This window comes from Emys orbicularis, chromosome 1 (genome assembly GCF_028017835.1).
Source record: "Emys orbicularis isolate rEmyOrb1 chromosome 1, rEmyOrb1.hap1, whole genome shotgun sequence".
Classification (NCBI taxonomy): domain Eukaryota; kingdom Metazoa; phylum Chordata; order Testudines; family Emydidae; genus Emys; species Emys orbicularis.
Window position 1 is genome coordinate 296572544 of NC_088683.1, and position 13883 is coordinate 296586426.

A 13883-nucleotide genomic window follows, 5' to 3' on the forward strand; every position below is an offset into this window, starting at 1 on the left:
AGAATAGGGCTGGTTAGAAATTTTGGTCACAACAGTTTTTCATCAAAAATAAATAAACAAATACATTATAAAAATGCTTTTGATAGAAAACAAAATGTTTAGAAAAACTTGTCAATTTTGGCACAATGAAGTTTAGAAAAAAAATAAACTAAGCATTTTGTTAATGTCAAAGTATCCCATTTCAACATTTTCAGAATGGAAAGTTTTGATTTTTCATTTTCAAATGACTTTTCAAAACTAAATTAATTGTTTTTTATAAAAAAAAAAAAATTATAAAAGGAACAACATTTTTCAATTTCATTGAAACTTTACATGAAGATATCAGGTTACCAGAACCATGTTAATGGGTTTTAGGATATTGGAGGGATGGTTTCTATCAGGGCTAAAAAGAAGTTCAGCAAGCAAAGATTTAAGGGCTTTGGAACATAGAGATCTGTGATGGGGGCATGAAAGGGGAGGAAGAGATCTGACACACTGACTGATGGCTTCTCTACACAAACATTTAGTTCACAGCAAGCTGGATATGTATCCACCTCACACTAGCCTTCCATGGCACTAACTGTCCATGTTGACCCTGCTGATGCTCACTAATAGTTCCTTAGGGGCTAATCAACCTTGCTTTGAAACGGAACTAAATCAAAACATACAAAGGAACTGTTAGAGGCCTCAGCAGGGGATGAGAAGAAAGGGCTCCCAACCCTAATTGCTCATTGGCTGCCATGAAATTACTATAAGGTGGATGAACAATTGGTTGAAAAACCATAATCAAAAAGTAGTTATCAATGGTTCACTGTCAAACTTGGAGGATGTAGCTAGTGGGGTTGCACAGAAAACTGTCCTAGGTCCATTGTTAGTCAATAACTTCATTCATGATTTCATTAAAGGAGTAGAGAGTGTGCTTATAAAATGTGTGGATGAAATCAAGCTGGGAGGAGTTTCACTTTGGCAAATAGGATTAGAATTCAAAAGGGCAGTAATAAATTGGAAAATTAATATGAAATCAACAAGATGAAATTCAGTGACGTTCAGAACTTGATACCAGACTAACATGTGGATAACTGGAACAATTCTTCCACCAACTCCTCCATAAAGCTTTTTTTCATAACAATTACACCACCATCTACAATAACCACGACCCCACCAACAGTCATAAGAAAAACAAATTGTCTGCCTGGACACTTCCCAGTGTATGAAACCACACTCTGATCATTACATCAATTACTTCAGGGGAAAAAAAAGACTGTGAAATCCATAACAATCATCACATCTGCCACAGTGTCTCCACTGCTGAGAGGACAGCCATACAGTCCCTGAGATACAACCACCAGATAGTGATCAAACCATCAGACAGGGAGGTGCCATCCATGATCCTCAACCACCATGACAATGTTCATGGGGCCTGCTGACAATTTTTCAAGACCACCTACTATCGAGAACTTAAAGAAGACCCCATACCACAGTTCACCAAGGAATTTAAGGACATCATCAAATCCTTCCCCAAGCAACTTGCAGAGAAACTCTACCACCTCATCCCCTACAAACCTACCCCAGGGATCATCTTCATGCTTCCTAAGATATACAAAGAAGGGAACCTAGACAGATGTATCATATCTGGTCATGACGCTTACTGAAGGAATATTGGGACTCATAGAAACCATCTTCAAACAACTCACCATAGAAAGGGCCAGGTTCCCCCAGGACACAACTGACTTCCTCCAGAAACTCTGCAACATAAACAACCTCCCTCAGAAAACCATCCTTGCCACCATGGATGTAGCCTCCCTATACAATAACATCTCTCAACAACAATGGCATTGTTTCCTGCCTCAAATATCTACAAGACAATGGACAACACTCAGATATCCACCCCAAAGACATTGCCAAATTCATCCATTTCATCCTCATCCATAACAATTTTACATTCAGCAACAAACACTTTGTCTAAATTATGGGTACTAATATGGTTCTCCAGTATGCCAACCTCTTCATGCATCACCTTCAGAAAGAATTTCTGGACAAATGCACCACAAAGCCAATGATATACCCGAGATATATCAACAATATTTTCAGCCACTGGACAGATGACTGCTCTCCATGTGTCAGTATATAATGCCTGCATCTGTAACTTTCACTCTATGCATCTGAAGAAGTGAGGTTTTTACCCACGAAAGCTTATGCCCAAATAAATCTGTTAGTCTTTAAGGTGCCACCAGACTCCTTGTTGTTTTTCTCGATCTTGCTGTCCCAGACCCCACTCCTGCCAGATAGACTCTTGCAGCTGGGTTCTCATTCACACTAAGACCACTTTAGACCTCTAAATTATAGTCATGCCAACTGTAAGCCCCCTTTTACACTGCTAGAGTGGTGTAAAACTGCCTTAGTCAATATGGGAATCAGGGCCTTAGTGTCTCAATACTTGCTACTGAATCAAACACACTCAGACTACCAGGTTTAGATATCAAATCACTTCCTTAATCCAGCGCTGACTAGGAAAAAACAAACAATCAAAATACTAGCATAGTTTTTAAAAGCAGTTTCATTGGGTAAATTCATCCCTGCTGGTGCAGGCACTGTAAATCGCATGCTATGAATAGGATGCTGTGTTCTGACAAGATCAGTTTTTAGACCTTGCTGCAAAATTGTGTTCCTTAATCTGAGCTTTTAATATTTTAAATAAACTGGCTCTAGCTCTCATGTTTGTACAGACAACCATGGAAATATGAAAAAGTATAAACATGTTTGACCTCCAAAGTCAGCGACAATGGCTGTCAGCTGTCTTATTCAAAGCAATGAGTTGTTATATTGAAACATGACAATGACAACTTAATTGTCAACATGATTTAATGTTGATCATTTTAGCATACATTTCTAGCTCATTTGCTGAACCCCAAAATCCCCCAGTCTCCATTTTCAGTTGCCAAAAGCCCCAGCTGTCATGTGTGTACATATCAAAACTCCCAACTTTTCCTGTGACAACTGCTATGTATTATCAGTACCAAAACTGGTCAAAAACTGAAAGTGTGGGGACTGCTAGAGAGAAAGAATCTAGATATTAACATTCCTTTTATAATTGTTCAGTAAAATAGTTATTAAATGATTACATACAGAATAAATATTGCCACCATTCCCAGTTTGCCACGTAATTCAGTGCAACTCTGCCACATACATCATGACTTTGTCAGTGAATGTAGGTCTATTAGTGTGCATAGTACATGGCACCTATGTATAATAGTGAAATCAGCAAATGAAAATGGAACATGGATCCATTTCCTAGACTTCATCTTTCCAAAGATATACACTATTTCTAAGAAATACAATGAAAGACTGCAAGAATTCAAATAAAATAACTGCATGTGTAAATAGGCAACATGGTACTGCATCTATTAATCCATAGATTTTTTTTTGTCATTTTCTAAGATTTGCAAAATTGATGGGAAAGAATACAGATAGGATGAAGAGGCTAAAGTTTATATACATATAAATTCGAGACTGAGAATTGTAATGTAAATCAGTAACAATATTTTTACTTTAAAATAATCAAGTTGCAAATTCTGAATTAACAAACAAGAAATATAATTTATTCTTCATGATTTGATGTCTAGGTTTCGATGCCCAGATAAACTGTATTTTGAATTATGATATAAAAATTCAGCTTCAGGACTTTGAAAGCAATATATAATGGTTTATTAATGCTAAAATTAACATGAAGTCTAAAATACCAAGTTTCAAAATTATTGGAATGTCCATCCAAGAACACCCTATAGTCATAACTTTTCTAGAATATATTAGTGTGAACTATTCCTATAGTATATGAAATACAATCCCTCCTCAGATTTGACATTTGTAACATATTTCACCATCTCGTTTAATATAGTTTCAAGTAATATAACTTCCATGCATCAGCTGAAAATTAATCAACCTGTAACTTGCACATTTGTCAACATTCAACTCTTTTCAATAGAGGGAAGACATAAAATATGGCTTTCAGAGTTATAAAGAAGCACATTTTTGCTCTGTGTTTAGCTTATCAGAGAAAAAAACATTTTTAAAGGTCATCTCTTTGAACACCAGCATAGCGTAAGAATTTCACTCCTATAATAAAGTATGAAAAGAAAACCCCATAAGGAGTCAAAACAACAAAATTTCACATTTTTCCATTTTCCAGAGTGGTCACTTGCATGAGCAATCAAAGATGGTAAAGTAAGCAAATGCATAAAAATATCAATATACTTAGATTGGAAACTCTTTGGGACAGAGACCCCATCTTTTGTTCTGTGAGCGCAGTGTGTCTAACACGATGGAATACTAAGTAACTAGGGCTTCTAAGTGATACAAATAAATAATATAACAATAATTAATAGGATTAAAAAGCAGTAACAACTTATTTTTGCTAGTACAGTAATGAGAGAGGACTCTGAAGGAACAGATCTATTGAGTAGAGTGCCATTTTTACAGTCAATTTTCATGGCACTTGTGTGTCAATATTACGAACTTCAAGAGATCAAACATCATGAGTCAGACCCTCAAAAACCATGATTTAAAAAAATTGAAACATTTTTTCAGATTGTCTTTTGATTTTTTAACTCCACTCTATTCTTCTGCAACGTGTGAATGATGTTTGCATTCAAAGTGTCTTTTCACATGAAACTAAGATCTCATCCTTTTTCCTGGTTGTTTAGATGGAGACTCCATTTACCTTTGCCTCATCCCTAAGAGATGGGAACTGCCATTCATTCCCTATTACTTGCCTGCCACCTGCTGCCCAGGACTTCTCTATGTAGAGCCCAGCAGCACCACTTCCCTGACTCCCCTCTCTCCTGCTGCCCTCAGACACTTTCTCAGCTATATGGCTATGCATGAAGGCAGGGATCAGTGGTAGGACAGGTCTGTGTCTTTAGCTCTGAGGCTCTCACAATGCTCTGCCCACATGTACAGCCCTAAAAATCATGGTCTCAGAAGAGCTTCTTGTGTCATTGAAAGAGCTCCTTTTGTAGTTGCAAAAATCCTATGATTCACAACCAGTTTGTGAGAGATGGCAACACTGCCTTCCCCCAGCTGCTCAGAGGCAACTGTTATACTAATTTTGATGGAACAAATGGGTCCAGAAAGTCAGTGATGTTAACATGGCCCTGTTACTGTACAACAGTAATCATTTTTTTAAAGGTTTGGGATTCTAAGTATGGAGACCTTGGCCTACTCAATACCATAGCAAACATAACAATTAAAAATCTTTTAACCTTTTATTAGAGATACCAAAAAAAGGAGGAAAAATCAGTTAGAGCTTTTGAAATGTAAGGTATGAAATAAGGCTTTTATTTTAATAAAATTCCTTGATCCCTATTCCTTCAACAGTAGAGAATCCTTCGACTGAAAATACCCTGGGTTTAGATGGCATAACTGTCCTTTTTTGAGGGGAAAAAGAGAAAAGCTAGTCAATGTGGGCTGGAGCTGTTATCGCTGTTGCTGTTCAAGTGTAAAGACACAAGACAAACTTTCACAAAAGGAGAGAGAAAAAACCCCAGCAAAGATAGAAAATGCAGCTTCCCTTTCTGGTATTGACTTTTACTTGCAAGCTCACTGCTGGAGAAATACAGTCACAGGACATGGTCTTATCAGCAGTGCCAAGACCTGGCAAGCATGTACCACCATTGGTCTGTTTAGGACAGGGGTCAGCAACCTTTGGCATGCGGCTCACCAGGGTAAGCACCCTGGCAGGCTGGCCGGTTTGTTTACCTGCCGCGTCCGTAGGTTCGGCCAATCGTGGCTCCCAGTGGCCGTGGTTTGCCGCTCCAGGCCAATGGGGGCTGCGAGAAGCTGTGGCCAGCACATTCCTCGGCCTGTGCCGCTTCCCGCAGCCCCCATTAGCCTGGAGCGGCAAACCGCGGCCACTGGGAGCCGCAGTCGGCCGAACCTGTGGATGCAGCAGGTAAACAAACCGGCCCGGCCTGCCAGGGTGCTTACCCTGGCGAGCTGCGTGCCAAAGGTTGCCCACCCCGGTTTAGGACATTGCTTTTAGCTCCCTCTTTCTGGTCATAGGTTTACAGCAATGTTGCAAAATATACAGTATTGGCTAGCTAAGCCTTATTGGACAACACAAGGAAAAAGGAGAGTGATAGAAAAGAGAAGAACTATGGTGGGGAAGGAAAAAGGACATGAGAGTGGGAATAACTCAGGCCAGGTCTATACTACAGACCTATATTGGTATAACCACATTGCTCAGGGCTGTGAAAAATCCACACCCCCAAGCAACGTAGTTATACTGACCTAACCTCCCATGTAGACAGCGCATTGTCGATGAGAGAGCTTCTCCTGTCAACATAGCTACTGCCTCTCAAGAGCTTCTCCTGCCAGCAAAGTAGCTGTACATGAAGACAAGCCCCAAGTCTCACATCCTATTTGGAGTTCAGGATTTGGCTGGAGCCACTGAGGGTGACTGTCATTTGGGTTCCTCTCCAGGGTAAATCTGTAGGCCAAATTATTGCAACAGGATTTCCCTTAACCACCAATACCCCCAGGCTAGTAGAGCTGCCATCTGATCCCTCCATCTCCCACCCCATCACTGTCTACTGCAGCCCCTTCATTCTTTCTGCTGCCCCACATCTCCCTACAACCCTAAATCTGCCTTCTGCTCTCTGCAGTGTCTGCTTCCTCTCTCTCCCCAGTCAGTGTCTCTGCTGTTCCACACAATCCCTGTGTCCTACCTGGCCCCCCGACTCCTAGAGTGGCAATCATTTTGTCTGTGGTCATAGCTTTAATCTCACTGAAAAGAGTGGGAAGTGGCAGACAACTTTATTAAGGGCAGCCTCACTTCCACGTGCAGATAGGTTGTTGGGAAATGATGACCATCATTCTGGCTTTAGACCCCTTGACAGTAATAGGAATTGGTGGCCATTTTGAATAAGGGAAAATTCATGAGTTGATGCCTTTTTTAAAATAAAATACATAAAATACACCCCCAAATCCTCTAATGATGATAAAAATAATGAGTTGGTTCCTTTCACCATGTTTTCAGCAAGCAGATAATAAAACACCCCCAAATGGCTAGAGCAGTGGTCCCCAACCTTTTTGTGGCCAGTAGCACATTCATGTTTTCAGAAGAGTGTGGCGGGCGCCAACAATTTTTCAAGGCTTATTTTGTATTTGTACATTAAATTATACGAAAAACATCATATTTAATAATATATGAAACCAGAGAGAGGAGAAAAGCCGGAGAGAAGCCGCGAGGACAGAGAACCCAGAGAACTGCTGGGCACTAGGCGGGCCCCGTGCCTGCCGGGGACAGAGAAAACCGGCACCCACAGCCTGCAGCCTGCAGCCCCGGAGTTCTCTGTCCCTGGCAGGTGCGGGGCCGCAGCTTCTCTCCCCTGCTGGGCACTAGGCGGGCGCACATAAATGCCCTGGCGGGCACCATGGCACCCACAGGCACCGCGTTGGGGACCACTGGGCTAGAGTCATGAGAAAATCATGAGAGTTGGCAATACGGTAATTTTAAAAAAAACTGAACTCTAAATATTGTTATGAAAATAGTTAACAATTTAATAGCTGCACAGGTAAACGTCAGGATAAAAGCATTTTACCCCCAGCCATATCCTTGCATGCTTCTTCCATGACATGTTCTCATTAGGTGTACATGTGGCATGTTGCCAGTGTGGCGGGGTGTATACCCCACTGTGGCAGAGACCAAATTAACTGACCCAGAGAGTAATTAGTGCTTCCAGTTGCACCCGAAGGGTGGCCCAGGCCCAATTTAAGATTAAGCCCTGCTAAGGAGGAGCTGGGTGCTGATTTAAGGGTGCATCCCAATGGGGTGACTCATAAAAGAAGGATTTCAAGGTTGTAGGAAGCAGTGGAAAACAATGGCATTATAGACACTGTGAAGAATGCTTTTAGAAGAGGAAGATGTACCATTGGTCACACTGTTCAGTTAGAAACCAAAATACAAAAAAGTATGAGGCACAAAGGTTTCATGATAGCTGTCTTTCTAAATACACCTCTACCCAAATATAACACGACCCGATAAAACACAAATTTGGATATAACGCGGTAAAGCAGTGCTCGGGGGGGGGGGGGGGGGCTGCGCACTCCGGAGAATCAAAGCAAGTTCGATATAACGCAGTTTCACCTATAACGCGGTAAAATTTTTTGGCTCCCGAGAACAGCGTGTTATAGGTGTAGAGGTGTATATAAATGGTGAATAACATACTCTGGAAGGATAGATTGTTGTACCAATCTAGGTACACTAGGAATAAAGGGTAAAATGCATGGGTGGATTAGAGACTTTTTTGAGTAAAAAGGTCCATTCAAGTCAGAGTTGGGAAAGTTATGTATATTTAACATTAAAAGTGGTATATTACAGGGAAGTATTATCTGACTGATATTATTTAATATTATGATTAATGATCTCCTAAAACAAATAAATGCCAGGGTAGGTGTCACTTTATTCACAAATGATTGTGCTCTATGTGTTAGAAGCAGGACGACTGCAGAAGAGAGAATCAATGAAGTGTTACAAGAGAACTCTGCCTGCAGAAATGCAAGGGGTTTCATGTTCACCATTGCCAAAACCAAATGACTATTCTTTACAAAAAGGAAAGTTACAAAGGAATGTGAGCTATGTGTGTATGGAGAACAAAAATATATAGTTAAAAGTTTAAATTCCTAGGGCTAATATTTGATACTAAGTTATACTGGAAAGATCATATAAACTATATTAAAGATAAGTGTACAGGAAGGATTAAGCAGTTTAAGAGTCTTACTGGCACTGAGGGGAGGGGGGCTGGGAGGGTTGGATCAGAAAACACTGGTGAAAGCTTACAGATGCTTAAATCACCATTTATTGACTATGTCTGCCAAGCTTTTAGGTCAGCATCAAAATCATAACTTAAAAAATTAGATTTAATACAAGCCCAGCCACTATGAGTTGCATGCTGTGTGTTTATTACAACACCTCTATGCTCACTACTGATAAAAAAGGTAGTAGGTATTAAAAATGAAGCGTACCAGTATATGGATGAAAAGTGGCATTGGTTTTATCAAATATAAACAGATGGGTCCAAAAAACCAAACAAACAAAAAGCAGGAAGAATAGGAACAGTATATTGTATACCAAAATTTGAAATGAGTACATCTGATTTTGTAGCTGTCATGACAGCTGAATTAATAGCAATTATGCTAGTATTCAATTAGATCTCAGATGTACACCGTGTTGGTTATTTTTTCAGATTCAATCTCAGGCTTTATGGCAATGTTTCAGTATGTATAAGTGATTTAATCAATGAAATGATATTTCTAATAACAGAGTTAGTACAGATAATATGTAGCATTATCTTGGATTCCAGCACATATTGGGATAACAGGGAATGAAATGACAAAGCAACTAAAAACACTGTAATAAATGGATAGACCAGGGGTCAGAAACCTTTCACAAGTGGTGTGCCGAGTCTTCATTTATCCACTCTAATTTAAGGTTTTGCGTGCCAGTAATAAATGTTAACGTTTTTAGGTGGTCTCTTTCTATAAGTCTATAATATACAACTAAACTATTGTTGTATGTAAAGTAAATAAGGTTTTTAAAATGTTTAAGAAGTTTCATTTAAAATTAAATTAAAATGCAGAGCCCCCCGGACCAGTGGCCAGGACCCGGGCAGTGTGAGTGCCACTGAAAATCAGCTTGCGTGCCGCCTTCGGCATGCGTGCCATAGGTTGCCTACCCCTGGGATAGACTGATGTAGAAATATCCTTAAGTAAACAGGAATTCAAAAGCCTAGTACAGTTACATTTAAAAGAGGAATGGGGAAAAATGGATTAATGAAAAAAGAGGAAGATTTTCTGAATTGTGCCCTAGAGTTGAGGATAACAACATACTTCAGGGCCTGGATAGGAAAAATGCAGAGTTTATATTTAGGGTATTTTACACTGCAAAATGAAACAGTGCAATATTGAATGACCAGAGGATGGAGACACAACTTTATGTAACAGACACTGTCAAGCATGGAGCAATCTCTTCATAATCTTAAGTAAGGGCTACAAAAAAATTATAGTCACTCCCTAATAAGCAATTTACACTCATGGTAAAGATGTACTGCTAGGAAAATAGTCACCCAAGTAGATCAAAACACTATCCTTCCACTTCAAGGCCTCCATGCCCTGGCCTCCGCCCTCTCTTTCAAAAGAGTATTAAAACCTGTTATGATTTATTTTGATGATGATAAGTCATCCCACATTTTCAGGCAGTTAATATGTTCTTTTATCTGTGACTGTATCTCCAGCAGTGCTGAAAAGGCACTCGGCCTCTATTTGTCTCTCTAGTAGGAGAAGAGTTCATTGTTAATGCCAAGAGATGAAGTTATAAAGATAACTTTATACCATACTACACAAGTCACTGATGCAATATTAGTAAATGCTAGGTCAGCAAGTAATCTGCATTACCTCCATTTTGACATGTGATTAGTAATTTAAGGTGTCTCCAACAAGGCACCCCAAAGGAACCTTTTTTTTTTGGCAAAAGGTGTTGAGAATCCAGCCCCTAAAAATCAGGCCCCTTTCAAATGTCTCAGGTTAGGCTTCCACAAGTTTATGTACTTAATTTCACTAGTCACTTGAAAATATAGTCATATGTTTGAGACCAATTTGACCACAAACTTCAACAAGAAACAAAAGTGAAAGTTGTGTCCCACAAGTTTATGCTTGCAACTTAAAAATACCAGGAATCTGAGAAAACAAATAATTCCAGAAAACATCAGTACATTGTTTTAGTTGCTCTAACAGCATGTGTTCTACTTGTTGGCTACCGCCATCTCAATCACGGCTGCATACTTGCTCAGAGAAGAGGTTTAAAGAGTCCCCTTACTCATCTGCATGGACTACCCACATTGTAACACTCTATATGAGTGTTGCAGTTGAGCTAGCATTGACGGGGAAGTAAATGGCCCCAGGAAGAAGGCTGGCATAGTTTACTTCCTCCATAGAGCAAGGGAGAGCAGCAATAGAAATATAACTAATAGTCATAGTTCACTCGCTGTCCCACTTTTGCATCAGCTCAGCTACATGCTGTCCCTTACATAGGCTGGAATGCTAGTTGCCAATCCAGCCAGTACCCCCCAAGGCATTCCTTTGTGGTCTCCCAGGCAAAACTTGGCTAGTTTAACACTGTGTAACTCAGATTTGCAAGATCACATTACAAGGTGCTGTATAGAGTTGCAACCTCTGACTTTTCTCACTCCAGCACCTGGATGAAAGCTAATTCAAAGTCAGAGCTGAGCAAGATTCTGAGTTTCTGTCCTGTGGGAAATTCTGACATTTCATTTGAAAATGGGACTTAGTCTCATAAATTACTTAGGTGTTTTGAAAAATGTTGTTCCTACCACCCTTTGAAATTGAATGAGATTTGAGTGCCTGACTTCCTTAGGAGCCTTTGAAAATCCTAGCCTAAATGCATCAGAGAAGCATATTAATTTTAATATACACATGAACTGTCCAAGGATCCTTGAATAGTAACAATACCTGGGTTCTAGATATTGCTTTTCACCAGTAGCTCTCAAAACACATCACAATCTTTAATAGCTAGTTCCTCACAGGGGTTTTGTGAACATCAGTTATCCTTATTTTACAGATGGGGAGCTGAGGCTTGGAGAGGGTAAGTGAGTTCCCTAAGGTCACTCAGGAAGTTTGTGGCAGAGCAGGGAATTGAACCTCAGTCTCCCACACTCTGTGCTAGTGCCCCAGCTAAAAGTCTTTTAAAGGTGTTTTGAGCTAGTGTGATGATTTACATTGGCTTGGTGAAAATAATAGCTTTCAAATCAATCCTTGAGAAATCACTCAACAGTCCTCTACCTAGAAGTTTATTGTAAGAACTAATAACATATTTTCAAATTTGTACCTTTTACACTAAAATAGCCACCAAAAAAAAAGTTTCCCATGTTTTTAACCCTCTTCAATACTTGGCTCTTTCTCCTCTGCACACTGCAAAAATCCAGACGCTATAAGCATTAACATATTTTCCCTTTGTCCTCCACTGCTGCCTCCCCTTGCTTTTCCCACACTCTGTAAGAGAAAGGCCCTCTTACCATCTCCTGCTCCTTAGTTCTGCAGGAGATAGGCCCCTTTGCCTCTTAAGGCTATGCTCCAGCAGCCCTGTTTAAATACTGCTCTGCCACAGCACTCATCATCCTTGATTTTTAACTTGCAAGCAGGCGAGTGAATTTGTCAAGGATTGCTTGAAGCTTTGAGGGAAAAAAAGAACAATATACAGCAGCCAACCTACTGCAGTGTCTATAAGAAATTGATCTTGTTCTGCTGTGACAGAATAAGGCTTTGATGATAATGACATTTTCAGCTGCAGTCAAAATCCTTTTTAATTTATTTGAAAAGGGAAGCATCTGAAATAATTTTCCATTCCATGATGTGCTCTGTAGCCTGACTAATCCACTTTTTAGGGCTAAATCTCAGTACAGGGGCATATTATGGTAAGAGTGGGGATCGTCCTGAGAAGAACCCTTTTGGAAATTTAAATATTCCAAAGAGTTGGAATTGTTTAAATTATTCATTTGATGCTTCTATTATAGATGAAATCCTTAAAATGTGCTGCTTGCAAGGCAAGCTGGAGAATGACAGCAGTCCTGGGGAGAGAGAGCAGACAAACTTTAGGAAACTGTATGATATAGAAAGAGGGGTAGAGGATGGGGCCACAAAAAGTCAGTTAAAAATACAAATCTATTTTAATTTCTCCAGTACCCTTCTTAACTAGCAGGTGTGAGCAAGTGGCCATCATATTTACGAATCCAGGCTCCTTACCAAACCCTGCTTAGTCTCTTCTTTTTGTCTTTTTATTTCCCCACTGCTTCAAGTGTGTTAATTCATCATTCTTATGGAGGCAGCTGTCTGCTGTGTTAGCTGATGATTTCCAAAATGCCTTGAGGTACAATGTCAGCTCCAGACACTTGATTCAACTTCATAGTATCAGATTATTTCTCCCTAGAATTAGGAAACTGTACAGTTTTTGGTGCAGTGGCACTCTGCAAAAAAAACTTCTAATTTTTTGCTACTGTATTAAATTCTGGAAAGAGCTGAGAGTTTCTCTTGTAAAAAGTTCCTGTCTCTTACGTACAGAATCTTGAGAGTTCTGGGAGACAGGGTTTGGTTCTGCTTCTCCAGTCAGCAATGGCTGTGCAATTGCTTTTTTCAAGGTTTATTAATGGCATTACATATATTTTTCTCTGCTAAAAATCCTGTCTAATCCTCTTTTCTGAAACTAGTATGATAATTCAAACTATCCACATTCAATCTTCTTGAGAATAGGAAGGAAGTGGTGAGCTGTTGACAAAGAAAATATTCCCATTCTCGGGAGGATTTTAAGATGATCCAACTAGACAGAAAGCATCTTTGCACACTATTCACAATATGAAGTATTATGCCAGAGCAGTCCAAATGCAACTTTCACTGTCTCTTGTATAGGTGTCCCAGGGGAAACACACAGTTGTGTGACTCATGTAAAGACCAATCACAATTGCAGTTCCTAGACCAAAAGTTGCACAGGGACTGCCCTGGGAAAAGATATTACCACAAACGAGGATGGGACAGAATAGAATCCATGTCTTGGTCGGTTTCTCTGCTGGCTGATTCTGTTGGCTAGGTGCAATTTTGGGGAACAGGCTTCATTATGTCATAGGCACATTCCTTCCTGGAGCTTCCGCTGAGCCTCTTGCATAAACAGAGAAGCATAAAACTAGGCAACCAAGTGGTGCACAGACAATCTCACAGAGCTAGCTCTATCTGTTACTAGCATACCTTCTTATTGCCTCATTTTATCCCTCATTTTAGACTATAATTTACCCCATTCCACACAGACCAGTTGTTTAGACAGAACTATTTAGATGTTTATCATC